The sequence below is a fragment of the Ursus maritimus genome, unplaced genomic scaffold (genome assembly GCF_017311325.1).
Source record: "Ursus maritimus isolate PB19 unplaced genomic scaffold, ASM1731132v1 scaffold_2, whole genome shotgun sequence".
Lineage (NCBI taxonomy): Eukaryota > Metazoa > Chordata > Mammalia > Carnivora > Ursidae > Ursus > Ursus maritimus.
In genome coordinates this window covers 20,918,017-20,937,300 of record NW_024424452.1, presented here as the reverse complement: position 1 = coordinate 20,937,300, position 19,284 = coordinate 20,918,017, and the positions used below count along the sequence as shown (strand labels likewise).

Genomic DNA, 19,284 nt, shown 5'->3' with positions numbered 1-19,284 from the left:
GGCAAATGAAGCAGATGGTCTCAGAACAGTCTGTTCTTAAATCAGTCAAGACCCTGCCTTTTCTGAACGGGCTGGATTCCTGCCTCCCAGAGAGTGGCAGTAAAGTGTGGCAGGGACAAGCTTGGGCCCTGGAGGGCCGGCAGCTCAGCACCTGGCACACAGTAAATGTTGTCATTCCTGCCGTCATTGCTGCCCAGAACCACCCACATCACAAGACCTGTAGAGTCTCTCTGGGCTTGAGACCTCAGGATACTCCCAAGTATCCTTGAGACCTCAGGATACTCCCAAGTGTCCTCCCAAGGTGACAGGAGTCTTGGCCATTCGTTATTTCCTTCGGCCCGTGCCTCACACTGTGTTGGAGTCACCACTGTCCATAAGACAAGAGAATGGAGAAGCACAGTGAAGTGTTGGATGTGCTGTGCCAGACAGCAGTGCAAGGTGTTCTGAGCAACCCGAGGAGGGCATCTGTCCAGGCAGGCCTTTTAGCCCTGCAGTGGTTTTAGGGCATGCCGCGAAGGGAACATCTCATTTATCCATTTATCAGTTCATTCCTCAAACGTTTACTGACCACCTACTATGTGCTGGATGCTGTGTTAGAACTGGGAACACAAAAGTGACAACATAGAAACAGACCCTACAGTCATGAGGCTTTAACCCTACAGGAAATCAGTGAATTAGCCACACTTAATCACATATTGAGTACCTACAAAATACACAGCCCAGTCCTAGGCACTAAATAGGAGAGAGTGGCAATAAGATTAGGAGTTGTTGAGTATGTAATAGGTTGGCGTGCACGATAGCTCTGAAAACCATCTCAGCCTGGCGAGGTGGCAGCTACTATTCTCAGGGAACTTTCAATGGGCACACAACTAGAAAATGGCATTAGTTTGACTGAAACCCAGGTCTTTTGGAGGCCAAAAGCTTAGTTACTGGGTAGCACTCCTTCCCCAAATAGTAGAAAGTCACAGTCCCTTCCCTTAAAGAGTTTGTTCAATATAATAGAGCATGTAGGCAAGTAAACACATCCCTGAAGTATACTGTGCTACTGAACATAAGAAAGGAATGAATCCTATTGGAGGGTGAGATGAAATCAGGAAAGGCTTCAGGAAAGAGGCAGCGCTAGGGATGGTACTGCAAGGAGGGAGTTGGCTTTGAGCAAAGGACCATGGGACGGAGCCAATCGGGTAAAGCGTGCACACTCTGACCTCTAGGGGGAGCTGAAATTATCTTTCCACTCCAAGGGCTAAGGGCTAAGATGATGCTGTTATTGGTTCTTGAGCCTTAGCTAGGGGGTGGGAGGGGCTTCCAGACAGAAGAGGAGGAGTTTAAAAACATCATCATCATGACACACCCTTCAGTACTCTCTCTCCAGGTTTCTATTTGAGGCTTAGTCTGTCTTCAGACCAACACTCCGTAAGACTTGCATGGTAAGAGGGGCCTGAGCTCGTCGGTGTGGGACACAATTCTCTCTCCAGTTTGCCCTAAGTACAAACGGGATTAGAGGCAAGGAAGCAAAAGGAGCCCATCCAATTTCTCTGATTCTAATGTGTCCCCAGAGTTGAAAACTCTGGTCCAGCCCAACTCACCAGGGCTTCTACTTGCATTTAGGGTGAAGGTCCAGTAAAGAGAGGGAATATCTACCTGGCCTGGCCACTCTGTACCTATCCCGTGGGAAGTTGCTGGGAACACGATCCCAGGCACTTGATCCTGTCTGTCTCCTCCTGCAGGAGGAGGGAGCAGCAAGCAGTCAAATGTGACTGAAATTTGGGGTACATGCAAGGGAAAAGTGGCAGGGAATGCTGGAAAGTTATGGTAGGGACAGGAGCCAGTTACCACAATGGACACATTCTGGAGGGATCGTAGACATCTTCGGGCCCTGCGCCAGGGTCTCAGCTATGCTGTTATTATCAGTATGAAGGTGCCCAGTTCAGCTTGCTCCTCTCTTCTGGGCTGATTGCAATTTGCATGAAGCTTAATTCTTTCTCTCTCTCTCTCTCTCTATTTATTGAGGTGAAATCCATGTAACAGAAACCTGGTCATTTCAGAGTGAATAATTCAGTGGCATTTAATGCGTTTACAGGGCTGTGCCACATCACCTCGATCTAGTTTCAAAACATTCCCTTCACTCCAGAATAAAATCCCATCCCCATTAAGCAGTTACTTCCATTCCGCCCTGCCCTCAGCCCCTGACAACCATCCATCTGCTTCCTCTAACTCTTTTTTAAACCATTTATAACTATTCAGTGCCATAAGTATCTTTTCGAGTGAAGAAGAGGATAGTCATGCAATGCTCTGTTATCTAGACCAGGGCTGGCTGTTGAAACATCAAATACTCCCATACTACCTTGCAAATCACCCAGACCCCGAGTTCCCTCTGCCTCCTTGACCTCTTGCTCCTGTCTCCAGGACCCTGGACGTGATCCAGCCATGAAAAGTTTAATGCCTAGTCCAAGGGGAGCCTTTACATCCACTCCAGGGCTTTGCCTGTGTCCATTCCGATGGGTAACACTGCTTGCTAAATATTTTGGCTGTCAGCCTTGTAGTGGCTAGATGACTCCTATCTGTAAAAGCCTCTCCTAATCCAAAGACTACCTCCCATTGCTCGCCTGTTTGCATCCCACCTGCCTTCAACAGGTTGACCAGTTTTTAAACGCCTTAGTCTAAAGTTCAGTATTTTCCCCACCGTTTTTTTTTTTTTCTTACACCTTGATGAATGATGTGCTGCCTTTACCTAAAATGTGCCAAAGGCAACTTCTGAGATGTAAGGATGCTATTTTGGGGAGAAATATGTCTGAGGCATCTGGAGATGGCTTTTGCTTGTTCACTACAGGAGAGCAAGTAATATGTTTAAGGCAGACTGCTGCTACAGAACATATGATCATAGTTACGGATTAAATAAGAGGCATACTTGGGGGGAAAGGTCTGACCCGTGTGGGTTTTCACAGGCGGTGTGATGTCATGGTGAAGGATTGAGTCTTGAAGCCAGACAGCCTGAGCTCAGATCCTAGCCATACTGACACCATCTCTGTGACCTTGGACGAGTCATTTAACCTCCTCTGCTCAGTTTCCACATAGGTAAAATGGGAGAAACGGTAATATTCACGTCGTAAGACTTTGGGGAGTATTACATGAGATAACATGTATACTGAGGACAGTGCTCGGCTCATAGCAAGAGTTCATTTGCCACCAGTTTGTTATTATTTAATCTTTATTTCTGTCCTATTTGGGAATAAATCATTTTTTAGCTTCCTAAAAAGGAACAAAAAGAACATGGACTGGAAATCAGTAGGCAACGGTGAGTCACAGAGGATTTTTTTTTTTTTTTTGAGAGTAGGAATGACATGATAAGATCTGTGCTTTAGGAAGATTAATTCGTCTGCAGCTCATAAGCTGACCTAGAAGGAAGACAGGGTGAAGGCAGCAGCATCTGTCAGAAGGCTGATGTGCTGGTCCAAGCTGCACCTGACAACATGGCAGCCGCTGGCTACAGGTGACTCTTCAATTTAAATTAATGATCATTAGATAAGCTGAAGAACAGTTTTTGGGACACAGTGGTCATCTTTCGAGTATTCAATAGCCACATGTGCGTATTGACAGTAGACATTTCCATCTTCCCAGGAAGTTCTGTTGGATGGCGCTGGTTGAGAGCAGTGGTTCCCATACCTGAGCGTGCATCAGAATAACCTAGAAGGCGTGTGAAAATACAGATTGCTGGGCTCCACCCCCAGACTTTCTGATTCAGGAGGTTTGGGATGAGGCCTGAGAATTTGCATGTCTACCAAGTTCCCGGGAGATGCTGATGCTTCTGGTCTGGGACTGCCCCCCCCAAACCCCCATTTGGAGGACCACCTCCCTGGAGCAACACTTTTCAGGTCACAGTGTGAGGGGAAGGGGAGCTGTTTTGAGCTTGTCGGAAATCACGTGTGTCTTATTTATACATTCCAGCTAAGCCCATTTGGGATTTGGATTCCAGTCTCTTCCCAGGATTAGCAGGCTGGGAATGCTCCTGGGAGTCTGTTTCATGAGAGGATAGGCATAGGAGCTTTGGCTTTTCTGGCTGAAGGAGAAAGGTGGGGCTACTTCAGAGTCTGGAGAAAAGAGGGACAAAAAGGGAAGTGAAGGAGTGATATCTGCTGCTTTCTGTATTCTCCCTAACATTCTGGAGCTCTGCTTTTAAAGGAGGTCTGATAGTGAGGCAGGTAGAAACAGAAGTTTCCAGAACTGAAAAGCCAAGAATTTGCTGCTTTTGTCCCTCAGTCATACCTTGACAACCTTCTCCCTGAGGCATGAATGACTCATGTCTAGCTGCATGGTCGGGGGTGGGAGGGAAGGGCCTCCAGGTATGAGTGACAGAATTCAATGAAATGCAAAGTGGAAGAAACCCACCCCTTAAAACCTCAACATATTACCCAGCCACATGTGTGCCTCAGACTAGTTGTTCGAACTGCAGAAATAAACATCACAGTGCTTGTTCTCAGTGAGCCAGGGTCCCCAGAGTGTTTACCTGGGTCTGAGCTGAACTTGGAATATCAGGCAGAGGCATAGGTTGGAACTGTGATAGACCGGAAGCAATAAAACCCTCCTACCCCAGCTGTGCACCCTTTTATAAATGGTCATCAGAGGTACATGAGTGAGTGCAGTTAGGACAGACATTCTTCTAGAACACACCAGCAATATTCTGCATTAGTGGGCAGATAGCTGTGATCCTTCCAAGATGACTCTTCTCACTGTCTCAACTGTGCTCCTTGGATCCTCCTTGAACCTCCCCACAGCCCAGCAGCTGAAGTTAACACCCACACAAATCAGGGGCCTCCAAGACCCTGTTGCAGTGCTGAGGATGGCATTAGTACTAGTTAGCTGGCACCTGGGCTATGACATCTTGGAAGTATTTTGAATATAACTTATGTGTGTGTTCAGTGGTGAAGAGTGGGGGAAGGTGGTTAAGATTCAGTAGGTGCTACAATAGCCTTGAGATAGGAATAGTTTGGCAAAATTATAATAAAAAGAAAATGAGAAGGGTGACAGTCTCCCTCAGCTTGTTTAAGACCCATTACTTAATCATCCACCCACCCAATCCATCCATCCATCCATCCATCCATCCATCCATCCATCCATCCATCCAATCCTCCATCCTTCCAATCCTCTATCCATCCAATCCTCTAACCATCCATTCTTCCATCTATCCATCCATCTATCCATCCATCCATCTATCCATCCATCCATCCATCCATCCATTCATCTAGTCCTCTATCCATCCGTTCATCTGTCCACCCATCCAACCCTTCCATCCATCCATTTAGGATAAGTGAATCCAGCAGAAAAAATCTCCCTCTTTTAGTGCTCCTGTGCCATTGAGGATGTTTGACAGCACATAAGGGGGAATATTCCCCTGTTGGGACTCCTCCTAACAGATGTTTTCTTCCCTCATCGCCCCCGTATGACAGTTAAAGAAACAGAAAACTTATCTTCAAATGACAGCCCTTTCCTCTGACTGCCCCGGGGAACATGGCATGGGAATATGGCTTTCAAGTTTTAAAAAATCCATTGGATTCCATGATTCAGTGATGTGGTTAATGTAGATAGGGCTCTTCTATCAAAGCCGGGGGCCCATTGAGGAAATAAGAAAATATGTACTGTTTCTCCAGAGAAGGGAGGTTAGCCTGCCTTCCTTGGAGCTGGGTAGGCTTTTGTCCCAAGCCTCTGGAAATTAAACCCATCACTTAGAGAGCAGATTGCCGGGCTTCTGGCCCTTGCTGCTTGGGATGTGCAAAGCTGCCGACGGACAGTTTTGATTGAATGTCCAAATTAAGCTGCCAAGTAGCGACTCTGCAGCTCCAGGGACCCCACGTTAGTATTTATGTCACATCTTTAGAAATAATCACATTGTGAAGCAGCGCCCAAAGCCATGTCAGCAGCCACTGCAGCTGAGGGTTTGAATGGCACCCGCCTGGTGCTTCTGCTGCATTTATTCAGCACAAGGGTGTGGGGGTGGGGGCCCCGGCCCACCATCATGGTTCCTGTCTTGAGGGTGTGGGTGAAGAAGCTGTAAGCCTCAGCTGTCCCTGGTGTCTCTCAACTTGGGCCATGAGGTGGTCTCCAAACAAGAAACAAAACTAGCTTATTGGATGCCTTACAAACCATCTGTCCTAGGCATAAGGAGGGACCCCCAGGGCCAGCCTAAGGGGAGCAGATGTTCATGGGGGCAGGGTTTATTCTTGTTTTTCCAAGCTGGTCTGAAGAGCACCTCTTCTACCTGCATCAAGTCCTGCCGCCCCGGGGGGACCGGGCAGTGATATTGCCTACACCTTTGGGGAGTACCAGGTATTCAGAGACTGGGCCTGTGAGACCTCAAAGGGGATCAAATCAGAGCATCCCTGGGGAAAGGAGTGGTCTCTGGACTTCTGGGGTGAGATTGTATAGAGTCGGGGTATAGAGCAGCCCTGGGAGTTGCAGGACCATGAGCGACCAGAGAAATCTTTGTAGAGAACAGATGATACTGAATTGGGCTTAGGGGTGTATAGAACTGCCAGCTTTCCAGGCTTTTGGTTCCCAGGAGAACCCAGTTACAGACAACAAAAGTTGCATGGTTTTGACATACAGACTCAGAATTTGGGGTAAAGCAGCTGACTGAATCTTGGAGCCTCCAGGTTGTATCCAGTACCAGTTTATTAAGACTAATGTGCACAAGACTGGCCTTCCATGAAGCAATGAGTTCTTTCAGATTTAGAGTAACATTTTTTTTCCTAATTAAAAAAGTAATTCATGTTCAACTGAGACCATATATTTAACTTCTCCTTCATCCAAATCCCCACTGAATGACTAAGAGATTAAAAATGGGAAAAATTTATGAGGGCTGCAAACTAGAAAGAGAGTGTCAATCACATGCCAGGACCATTGAAGAATTTCTCTAGGATACAGTTCAGACAATACTGACTAATTTTGTCTTTTCTTTTCCAATGTCTGCGCCTCTTAATACTTTCCTATTATGTAATTGCATTGGCTGGTACTCCCAGAATGATGTTAAATTATAATGGTGATGGTGGGCGTTCTTAATTTGATTGTGGTCTTAATGGAAATGGAGATGCCTCTGGAGTTGTACCAGTGAGCGTGATGAAGGCCTTTGATGTATATATTATACCAAGAAAAGCATCCATCTATTTCCATTTTTCTAAGGGTTAAAAGAAAGAATGATGATTGAATTTTGTCACTTTCCTTTGGTAATTTTTGTAATTTTTTGGAGATAATTATATGTTTTTTCTCCTTTGACCTAGTTTTATAGTGAATAATGTTAATAGATTTTCTAGAACTATGGGTTTTGTTTAGAGAGTATATGTTCAGACTTGAGATTTTTAAAGATCACTTTGGTGTGGGGCATGGAAGAAGAGCTGGATGGAGCAAGATTGTAGTCAAGAAACCAACTAGAAGGATCTTAGTTTCACCAGGAAAAAAAAAATGAGTGCCCAAATTACAACCAAGTGAGTGACTGCTGTTTACTAATCACTCATCACCTGCCAAGGACAATACGAGGCACTTTACGGGCTTCAAATATAACTGAATAATGACAGTAATCCTGTGACACAATTACTACTGCTAAAGTGGCAGCTGTATGGATAATAAGAAAGGCTCAGGGGGCGCCTGGGTGGCTCAGTCAGTTAAGCGTCTGCCTTTGGCTCAGGTATTGATCCCAGGGTCCTGGGATTGAGCCCCTCATCAGGCTCCCAGATTAGCAGGGAGTCTGCCTCTCTCTCTCCATCTGCCTCTTCCCCAACTCATGGTCTCTCTCACTCTTTCTCTCTTGAATAAATAAATAAAATCTTTAAAAAAAATAAGAAATATTTTTTCTTGATATGATAAAGAGGTAGAATGAACAGTACATAGTCATAGGTGTGGTTGCAACAGGGGTAGGAGACCAGGGTGATTTTTAGATTCCTCACTTGGACAGTTGGGTGGATGGTTGAGCACTAATCAAAAATGGAATCTTTCAATTCAATGGAATCTTTCAATTTCAATCTTCAAGGGGGAAGCAGACATGGTCATGTGAGAGAACATGGAAATAATGAGTATTATTGGACAGTTTGACTTGATGTACTTATGGGACATCCAGCACTAGATATACATTAGACAGTTGTGTATAATGTTCTATGGCTCAGTAAAGTGCTTTTAGGTAGAAATTAAAATCATGGAAGTAGAGCCCCATGGGAAAATATGGAAATTAAAAAACAAGCTTCTGTGTAATCCATGGTTGAAAGATGGAATCTCAAGGAAAGTTAGAAAGTATTTTGAACCAATGAAAAATAAATGAAAGTATAACACATCAAAATTAATGGCATCCAGATAAAGAAGTGCTTGAAATGAAATTTATATTGTGGAATCCTATCAAACATTTAAAAAAGAAATAACACTTTTTCTTCTAGAGAAGAAAAGAGGAGGGACACTTCCTAATTTGTTTTATGAAGCTAGCATTACCCTGATACCAAACCAGACAAAAACAGCACAAGAAAATACAGAGAAATATTTCTTATGAGCATAAATACAAAAATCTTCAACAAAATATTAATAAATCAAATTCAGAAATACATAAAGATAATACACCCCAACCAAGTGACTTTTATTCTGGGAATGCAAGGCTGTTTCAATAATAATTAATGTAATCCATCATATTAATAATCTAAAGAAAGAAAAAACACACAAACATATCTGTTGATGCAGAAAAATATTTGACAAAATTTAATATCCACTTATGAAAGTTCTCAGCATAGTGGAAATAGAAGGGAACTTCCTTGACCTGATAAAGGACATCTACAGAATATCTACAACATACTTAATAGTGAAAGATTGCATGCTTTCCCCATAAACTATGGAACAAGACAAGGATGTCCACCTTCACTATTCTATTCAACATCATACTGGAAGGTCTAGCCAGTGCAATAAGACAATAAAAAGAAATTTAAAAATTGTAAATACAGATTGGAAAGGAAAACAGAAAACTGGTTGTATACACAGAAAACATGATTGTCAATGTAGAGAATCCAAAAGAGCCTACCAAGAAACCTTCTAGAACAAATAAGTTTAAATAGGCTGGAGGATACAAGGTCAATACACAAATGTTAATTGTATTTCCATATATTAACAGTAAACAGAAACCAAAGCTGGAAGAAAAAAAAAAACGTTTACAGTAACTCCGAAACAACTGAAATATTTAGATATAAATCTAGCAAAACATGTCAGATCTGTATGCTGAAAATGACAAAATACTGAAATAAAGAATATCTAAATAAATGGAAAGACATACTATATTCATGGATTGGAAGACTCAGCATGTCAATTCTTACAGACTGAACTATAGACGTATTGTCTGTTTTAAAATGAAGAATGAAATTGGAAGAATCACAATCCTCAGTCTTAAGGCTTATTATATAAAGCTTCAGGAATTGAGCAGTGTGGTTTTGGCCAAAGGATAGATATATAAATGACTGGAACAGAATAGAGAGTTCATATATGCCCACACAAATATGGCCCATTGATTTTTTTTTTAAAGGCAAAAAAAGAAAAAAAAAAAAAACCAACCCAGTGAAATGGAGGAAAAAGAGTAGTCTTTCAACAAATGATGTTGGAATAATTGGCCATCCATATGCAAACAAAATGAACTTTGACCTTCACTTCGTACCTTATATAAGAATTAACTGAAAATATGGGATGCCTGGGTGGCTCAGTTGGTTAAGTGTCTGCCTTTGGGGGTCCTGGGATCGAGCCCTGCATTGGGCTCCCTGCTCAGGGGGGAGCCTACTTTTCTCTCTGCCTCCCTACCCCTGCTGGTGTGCAAGCTCTCAGTCTGAAATAAATAGATAAGATCTTTTTTTTTTAAAAAAGAATTAACTGAAAATAGATCATAGATCTAAATGTAGAATGTGAAGATATAAAACTTTAGAAAACATAGGAGAAAATTTTTATGACCTGGAGTTAGACAAAGAGTTCTACATGACACTAAAAATATGACTCAGAAAAAAAAATGATAAAGTGGACTTCATTCAAATTGGAAAAAAAAATAAACAACTTTTGCTATGCAAAAGACACTGCCATAGAATGAAAAGTCAAGCTACAAACTGGAAGAAAATATTTGCAAATCACATATCTGACAAAGGACTTGTATCCAGAGTGAAGAATTCTCGGACTCCTAAGTATGAAACAAGAGCCTCACCACAAACAAACCAAAGACTTGAACAAACATACCACCAAAGATGATATAAGGATGGCAAATTCATGCATGAAAAGATATTCAATATCATTAGATATTAAGGAAAGGCAAGCTAAAACCACAATGAGATACCATTACACTCCTATTAGAATGGCTAAAATAATAATGGTAATACATACTGTGAATACAGTGTGCTGCCAGGGATACAGAGCAAGAGGAACTCATTCAGTGCTGGTACAATCCCTCTGGAAAACGTTTTGGCTGATATATGTATACATACATACATACACACACACACACACACAAATGCATATATATATATATATATATATACACTTACCATACGACTTAATGATCCCACTCTTAGGAGTTTACCCTTGAGAAATGAAAACTTTATGTTCACACAAAAATCTATGAATATTTATAGTAGCTTTCTTCGTAATCACCACTCAAATGTCCTTCAGCGGGTGAACGGATAAACAAACAGTGGTACCTCCATACAGTGCAACACTACTCATCAATAAAAAGGAATTAACTACTCATACGTACAACTTGGATGACTCTCAAAGGCATTATGCTAAGAGAAGTCAATCTCAAAAGGCCACATACTGTGTGATTCTACTTATATACCATTCTTGAGAAGATAAAACCATAGTGATGGGAAGCAGATCAGTGGTTGCCAGAGGCTGAGAGTGGGTGGAGGTTGTGACTACAGAGGGGCTGCACAATGGATTTTTCTGGGGTGATAGAACTGTTCTGTATCCTGGTTGTGTGATGGTTACATGAAGTCTATACATGTGTTAAAATTCACAGGACTATATACCAAAAGAAAAAGTCAGTTTTGCTGTATGCCAATTTAAGAAATTAAATAAATGTCTAAGGCAGAAAGTAAATGGATAAAAGATGGATGGAAAGAGGAAGGGAAGGAGAGGGAAGAAAGGGAGGGATGGGAGAGAGAAAAAGAAAGGGAGGGAGAGTAGGAGGGAGGAAATAGTCAATAGACTGAAATGAAAAAGGAGCTGGCCAAGAAGAAGGCATAGACAAGAAGGATATTATGCTACGATACCACGTAATTTATCTTTTTTAAAAGATTTATTTATTTGAGAGAGAGAGATCACATGTGATCTGGGGGGCAGAGGAAGAGGGAGAGAGAGAAACCCAAGCAGACTCCCCACTGAGCACAGAGCCTGATGTGGGGGCTCAATCTCATGACCCAAGATTATGACCTTAGCTGAAACCAAGAGTCAGATACTTAACCAACTGTACCACCTAGGCGCCCTGCTATGATACCAGGTAATTTAAAATAGTAAATTAAAAGGTATAGAAACAGTGAATGCAGGAATGCCTACTCCATGAAATATAATCAGTAATATGGAAACAAATTTAAGGAGTACTCTCAGGTGGTGGAGGAAGGAGACCAAGAAATGAACACAATTGTGAAAAAATGATAGCTGTAGAGGACAAACAATACTTATCCAGAGTTAAATGGGTCTCAAATGTTCCTGGAGAAAAGACCAGGGCAAATGGAAAAGCTCCTGTAGCCAAAGCAGAGCTCAAGATAAAGAATGAACTGTACAGAAAGAATATTTTAATTGTGAAAGACTGAAAAGTGGTCATAAAAGGAGAAGTGTACAGAAATACTGTAGTAGGAGGGTCTTAAAACATACTTTGTCAGTCTTTGACAGATAAAACAGTTTTTAAAAACCACAACATGAATATAGATGATGACTTAAATAATTTGAGTAATTACTAATTACCACTATCTTAAAGCCTGTACCCTTTAATGAGACAATTACCTTCTTTTTGCACAAAATTGTTGATATGTTAGCTTGCAAGAGAAACCTCACTAAATCCGTCCCCCAATGCCCACAAATTGCTCAGCCCACATTTTCATAATAGAACCAGAAACCCACGACACAAACATATGAAACAGAAGATCATCAGGCGAATAAGAAGGAATAGGAATCTATGAGAGCCTCAAGAATGGGAGCTCCCAGGGGCGCCTGGGTGGCTCAGTCATTAAGCATCTGCCTTCGGCTCAGGTCATGATCCTACGGTCCTGGGATCGAGCCCCGCATTGGGCTCCCTGCTCAGCGGGAAGCCTGCTTCTCCCTCTCCCACTCCCCCGCTTGTGTTCCCTCTCTCTCTGTCAAATAAATAAAATCTTAAAAAAAAAAAAAAAAGAATGGGAGCTCCCGATGTGGCTTCTGCAGAGAATGGGACAGGCAGTTGATTAGGACACCCCATAGGGCAGATAGAAGGTATAGAGGGCCAAGCTGCAGTTGGAGACCAGGAGTGTGTGTAGTGACCCCAAGCCCCCATGAATGATGCTTTTCTCCAGGAACACTCTCCGTGCCATGTGTCACTGATGGTCGGAGGTACCTAGAGAGGATGCTGTTGAAAATACAAGAGAATAAAGATGTGGAAGTCCCTGGCCAGAATGACTCCATATGGGCAGGTTCAGGAGAGAAGTCATACCACAGCAGTGCACAGATGGACCAGAGCGAAGGAAAGAGTTGAGGGGGTCAGAGGGTTCGACGAGATCAACGAAAGTGGGGTAAAGGAAGCAGGGAAGTAAGAGGATAAAAGGTGATTGACGAGGTTGTAGGAAGTGCCATTCCAAGTGAAGTGCCACTTGCCTGGGTCAGGATGGAGAGGCAGTCCGAACAGGAAGAAGGAAGATGTGTCACGTTTGGTTTCAGGTTATCTATCATTGTCTTAGTACCTTCTCCAGATTGATTTGTATGAAAGTCACATTGGCGGGATAATCTTTTAGCCTGGAAATGTATCTGGATTATATAATATTATATAATTTGATTTGAATTCTCCCAAAGGAGAAAGGGAATCAGTATTTGTTGAATCTCTGCCACGTGCCTTATATTCCCCTTTAACGCTATTGTCCTCCGTAATTAGGGTCACCATAAAATCCACTGTCCAAAGTGGAACTCTTTTGAGAGTTAACGGACAACAGGTATAAACTGAGGCTGTCCTGGGCAAATGGGGATGGATGGTCCCCCCAAGCTATTATTCCCCATCCTGCTGAGTCATCTGTGGTTTTACCTGCATTTTGGAGACGGGGAGCGGGGGGGGGGGGGGGAGTAGCCAAGACTCAGAGAAGTCATTTAACCATGATCACCCAAATAGTGAGGGTCAGGGCAGAGGTAGGATTCAAACCTGGGTCTCTCTGACTTCAAAGTCTGCATGTTGCTAATTTAGTTCCCGATCTCATCTGCACTAACGCTCCACCCTCGTTTCACTTGCCATGAATTGACAGGCTCTCTTCTAGACAGACACTGTGACGGTCCCAGCTGGAAGTCTGTCTCAACACAGATAATCAGATGTGTGATAACGGTACCACCGCCAGCAGTGACAGGAAGCCAGCTGTTCTAGGAGCCCTTGGCTACAACGTGCAAGGGGTGACCTCTATGCTGCGTGTGGGTGCCCAAAGACCCCAGGTTGGCTTGCTTTGCAGTTAGAACCTATCAGATGAGGCCACAGGGGATGGCCAGTTAAGATGCCTATGGGAAGGGGATTCTGATGGCCCCGAGGCTCACCAAAGCCATAGCATCAGAGAGTCTTAGGGTTAGAGGAAGTAACAAGTGACTAGGAATCGAAGGGACACAGATCCAGGGGTAGACTTTGGAGCAAAGGGCCAAAGAAGCTAGTAACTTGAGAGGGTGTGGCAGGGCAGTAGGGAGGGATTGGGGGCTACCCAAAAGCCCAGGGAAGCTGTCAGCCACCAGGGGGCCACCGGAATAGGAGAGAAGCAGGGCAGGATAGCAAAAATAGGTTGATGGCTCTGTTGTTTTGGTTTTTTTTTTGTTGTTTTGTTTTGTTTTTGAGTCTCTCTGCCTTCATCCCTGCTGTGATCTCGGGGTAGGTGCTGAGGGTGTCCATCTGACCTCAGTGGGGAAATCCCAGGTCTGTGTGTTGTTCACCAGAGGTTCTGTGATCCAAATCATGAGTTTTTGAGCCTCACTCTGTAGACCCAGTTGCTCTCTGGTCTTTGGAGAACAGGATGGGGGTCCCTGGAGGCCAGGGTGGTGGGTTCTTATAGGCTGGAGGTGCACAACTGAGTTGTTTTTTAAAAAATTTAATTTAAATAACGCATTTAATACAAAAATGCTTTCTCTTCGTAATAAATTCAGAATGTGACAGATAAGGCTAGAGTCTATTTTGCCCATAACCCCAAAACCAAGTTTCTTTACCTCTTCCTCAGATATAATCATTACGTTAAGTCAATTTGCGGTATATCCCTCCAGGTTTTTTTCTATGTATTTAAATTTGCCTATGACATGATAGAAAATTTGTTTTTTTTTAATTTTTTAAGTTTTTATTTTAATTCTAATTAGTTAACGTAAAGTGTAACCTTAGATACTGGTGTACAATATTGTGATGCAACACTTCTATACAGCACCCGGTGCTCATCAGAAAACTTATTGTACTTTTCTCTTGAAGATTTGGAGGGCTCTGTTTTTCAAATCCCTTTATTTTGACATAATCTCAAAATTGCAGAAAAGTTGCATGATCAGTGCAAGGAAATCTGTATCCTCTTTACCTGATTTACCAGTTGTTTATATTTTGCCCCATTTGGTTTACCATTCTCTTTAATACTATTAAATATTCTTATAAATGTATATATTTTTTTCTGAGCCATCTGAGAGGAAGTTGGAGTCTCTGGTTCCCATTTGCCCTAAATACTCAAGCGTGTATTTCCCAGGAATGAGCACATCCTCCTACACGGGCATGGTAGAATGATCCGAATCAGGAAATGTGACATTGACCCAGTGCTGTGATCTAATTCATAGTGGGGATCCACGTTGCCACAATTGAACCACTGGTGTGTGCAGACATTTTTCTTAAAAAAATAGAAGCTTTATATTGTCACCATCTCTCTTCACCTGGCCATTTTATTCACCATGTTCGTGCATATAGATAGTCGATGTGATTGAAGTGTGCATAGTATTTCACAGTATGAATATGCACGGATTACCCCTTCCCCTGTGGAGGGGCACTCAGTATTTCCTACGCTTTACCATTGCGGACATCCTCACACGTAACTGAATGTTTGTGGGCATTACTTTGAATAGCTGTTCTGGGGACACGTAGGGAGGACAAGTGAGGACTCATGATGTTGAAGAAAGTGCCTTTCAAATGAGTTGAAAAAGAAGCTTCTGGTTATCTCCCACAACGTGTTAGATAAAGGCTTTAGAGCAGCTCAATTATTCAGATTTTTCTAATAGATAGTTGTATTTTGGGTGGTTGCAAGGCGGGGTGGGTTGGGGGAAAGGGTAGGAAAGTTCTTGAAGAACAATTCTTAGGAAAATAGTTAAGAGTAGTGCTTTTTATGGCTTCAGCACTGTCTTAGGTAACTTTCAGCAGCACGCAGAAGGCCTTGTTTGCTCTGAGGACCCTTTGATGGAAACAGCCAGACCTCACCCCCCACCTGTTTCACATCCAAGGCGAGCAGTGTTCTCTGGATCAGGACACTTTTCTTCTGTACATTTAGCACACTTCCACCAAGGGGGGGGGAAGTGGCTATTTCTGCTTTGTGTGAAGTATTTTGTACCATCTGGGCTGGCTGGATTTCAACAAAGATAGTAAAGAAACATTTATCAAGAAAAATCAAAGTCAGTCTCGCCAAGTATGGTCTAGAGAGATTTGCTTCCTCAGTACATTGTGGCTGGGAAACATGACTCTACTTTGAAAAGCTTCGGGAGGGACAGGGCTCTGGAGCTTAGCCTGCAGCTACTGTCACCTGCTCTTGATGTGGTGTTTTCGGGAGAGAGAGCTCTTGAGATGTGAATGCCAGCAGGCCCGGAATCAATTCCACTCCATTGCTTTCCACAGCAATTTTTGACCTCTTCTGTGGAGGATAGACCCAAAAGGACAAAAGGGGAAGAAAGGATCTATAAGGGCTGGGGGACAGATGGAGTCATGTCTCGATCATGAATATTGGGTTCAGGAGAAGCAGAGGCCCATGGAGACGTCATTCTTAAAGCATTAGTTGTAACGATTGGCTCAAGACTGCAGCACACACTTGTCCTGTCAAGAGCACTCTGAAGGAGCTGTGAACTCATACATTTACAGTAGAAGAAAGTTCTGATGATGGTCCCGTGGTGTCAGTTCATAACACGGGGAGTGAGGTGGGAAGGGGTGTGGGCCTTGACAGTGAGAAGAGATGTGAGCCGTTCCCACTTGCATATGTGTTGCCAATCAACCAGACAGACAAGTTCCTGGCACGTCAGCGCGCCTCAGATCATGTTTTTATGCTGCTTACTCTGTGATAGATGTGTCATTACAAGATCCCAGCCTAGAAACTGGCACATGCTATTTTCCCTGGAAGGCTCAAGAAACAAGAGAAAGTTAACAGTTGGAGGAAGATGCATGGGGATCTTAAGAAATTATATCATCTAGAAACGCTTTACTTAATGTGTGCTCTATGGGCCAGCAGCAGCATCACCTGGGAACGTGTTAGAAACACAAGTGAGCAGCTCTCCCTCCAGAGTCACGGAATCAGAATCCATCTGTAGGAGTGGGTCCCAGGGATATGGTGACTCTTATACACACTAAGGTTTGAGGAGCCCTCTGGAAAGATTCGAGTGGAATGGTCAGATGTATTACTCTCAAAGAAGAAGACCCAGAAGTGGTGCTGTTTGATATCAGTCCATTTGGAAATGGTCAACTCTTCTTAATAAAAGTGGACAAATGTAGTGAGAGGGGACACTGAATATGCATAATAATAATAATAAAATAGCAAAAATAGAGCTGGTGTTTATTAACTTCTCCAGGGTGCCAGATTCTGTGCTAAACGTGTATATTCTGCATCCGGTTTACTCTTACAACAACCCAATGAAGTGTGTATTATCTCCATCTCATTGGTCAAGAAATCAAGGTTCCAAAATGTGAAGTAACTGCTAGGCAAGATGCAAAACCTGGCTTCTTGTAGCCTTGTATCCACTACACTGTGTGACCTGGCTACGGACTCACTAGCCATCAACTGTACTTTGAATAAATTTGGTTTTCCGTATTCCTGGGGGACAGGATCAGTATCTTACCTTATGTGGTCCCCGTGTCCCCAGTGCCTAACAGAATGCCTAATGCCTCATGGGGACCTGCTTATTGAACTGAGTCAAAGAGAAAAGGTTCTTGGTTTTGGTGCAAGAATGAGGTACAACCTGAATGAGAATGACATGGAGTGAGAACTCAGCCTGTGGATAAATGGAAGGAAAGGCCATATACTACAGTGCAGAAACACGTCAGTGCGGAATAAGTTACAGCTGGCATCCCAAGGCCCCTTGTCACTCTCCTGGCAGTCCACCCAGGCCTTTTCCCATCTCATGTATTCAGTCCCTACCCCTTCCTAGCAATGGCGAGCTGCTTGGGTGTAAGAAAATAAAGAGAAGATCTACGAATTTAACTAGGGCTGTTTTTTTCCCCCAGATAAATAAAATGGAAAGAAAAAGGAGGAAGAGAGTTGAGGAGGTTTCCAAGGGAGTGATTATAATGCACTATGAACTCTAGGCTGGGGTGAATTAAATGAAAGCAAGAGGGAATGGGGAGAAGATTCAATAAAGTTTGGTTCAACAGAGTGGTGATGTAAGACTGGTTGCAGTGGAGTACTAGGGTTAATGAACTGGAAAAATAGTGAGGGACATAGGCTTGTGGGGTATGTGAAATGGAGATTGAGAAAGGGGTATAATTTCTGGGATGATAAACTCCAGGGAGGAGGTGACTGTGATAGAGTAGAAACAAAGGTTATAGGAGGTGAGGGGGTGCTTTATCCCTTACTATCCAGTATTCTGTTTCTATTGTGTTAATGAACTTATGGAACACTTAGAAAAAATTTTCAAATTATAGTGGGGTCATGGATGTCTATTGTCTTCCTGCCTTTAAGGGGATCTCATTTATCATTAACTATGGAGCTGTTATTTCAGATAACCTTTATCCTGTGAAGACAATTTCCTGCTATTTCTAGCTAATTTTAATGATCCCATGGTTTTCTCCTTTGACCTATGCATATAATGACTATTTTAATAATAGATTTTCTATGATTGAACCATCTTTGCTTTCCTGGTAGGAGTCATTCTATATTAGCTTTTTGGAAGATCACTTGATTCAATCTGCTAATGTAATACTTTGGATTTTTCTATCAAAAGTGAGATGGTTGGCACCGTATCCTTACGACCTGTACAATTCTGATTTTTCCCATCTCCTTTCCATGGCTGCCTATGTAACTGGCTTTTAAGTTGACTCCTAACTAACTGCTTCTGTTTCTCTAGGCTGATGTTTTATTCCACCTCATCCTTCCTGTGGCTAGTTGTGTCTACACTACTGACCCTCTTCTTCCTTTCTTCTTTAAGCCAGTCTTACAGTCTCTTTTACTCAGTGTTCTTCTTTGAGAGTGGAGCCTACCTATAATGCTGTGATATTTTTCCAACCTTATCTCTGAGCTGTCTGGGTGGTGGTTATGGGTGTTCCGTGGACGACAGGTGTACCCTGGTTTGGAAAGCAACTCTTTCTCTTTTAGCTTTTGCTTTTTGAATTGAGTTAAAATTCACACAACATAAAATTAACCATTAACCATCTTAAAGTGTACCATTCACTGGCATTTAGTATATTCACAAGGTTGTACGACCATTACCTGTATCTAGTTCCAAGAAATGTCATCACCAGTAAAGGACACCCCTTACCCATTACGTAGTCACTCTCGAGCTCTTGGCCACCACTGGTCTGCTTTTTCTGTCTCTGTGGATTTACCTGTTCTGGATGTTTCATATGAATGGAATCCTACAACGTGTGACCATCTGTGTCAGAGCGCACAGAGGTTCATAGCAGCACTGTTCACAAGAGCCAAAAAATGGGAACAACCTCAATGTCCATCTGATGAATGGGTAAACAAAGCATGAGATATCCATACAAGGGGATAATATTCAGCCATAGATGATGTGCTGATCCGTGCCACAATGTGGATGAATCTTGGAAACATTATGCTCGTGGAAAGAAGCCAATCTTTCTTGTTGGCTTGGTGGAACACAAGCTTAGAGAGGGTACAGTTAATCTTGGGGGCACAGTGGGTAAAGCAGTGT

General features: G+C 42.8%; 1 protein-coding gene across 1 annotated transcript in view; it reads left to right on the top strand.

Annotated features, from left to right (window-relative positions):
- PRKCB (protein kinase C beta) overlaps positions 1–19,284 on the top strand; it is a 314,044-nt gene that overhangs the window by 188,514 nt on the left and 106,246 nt on the right.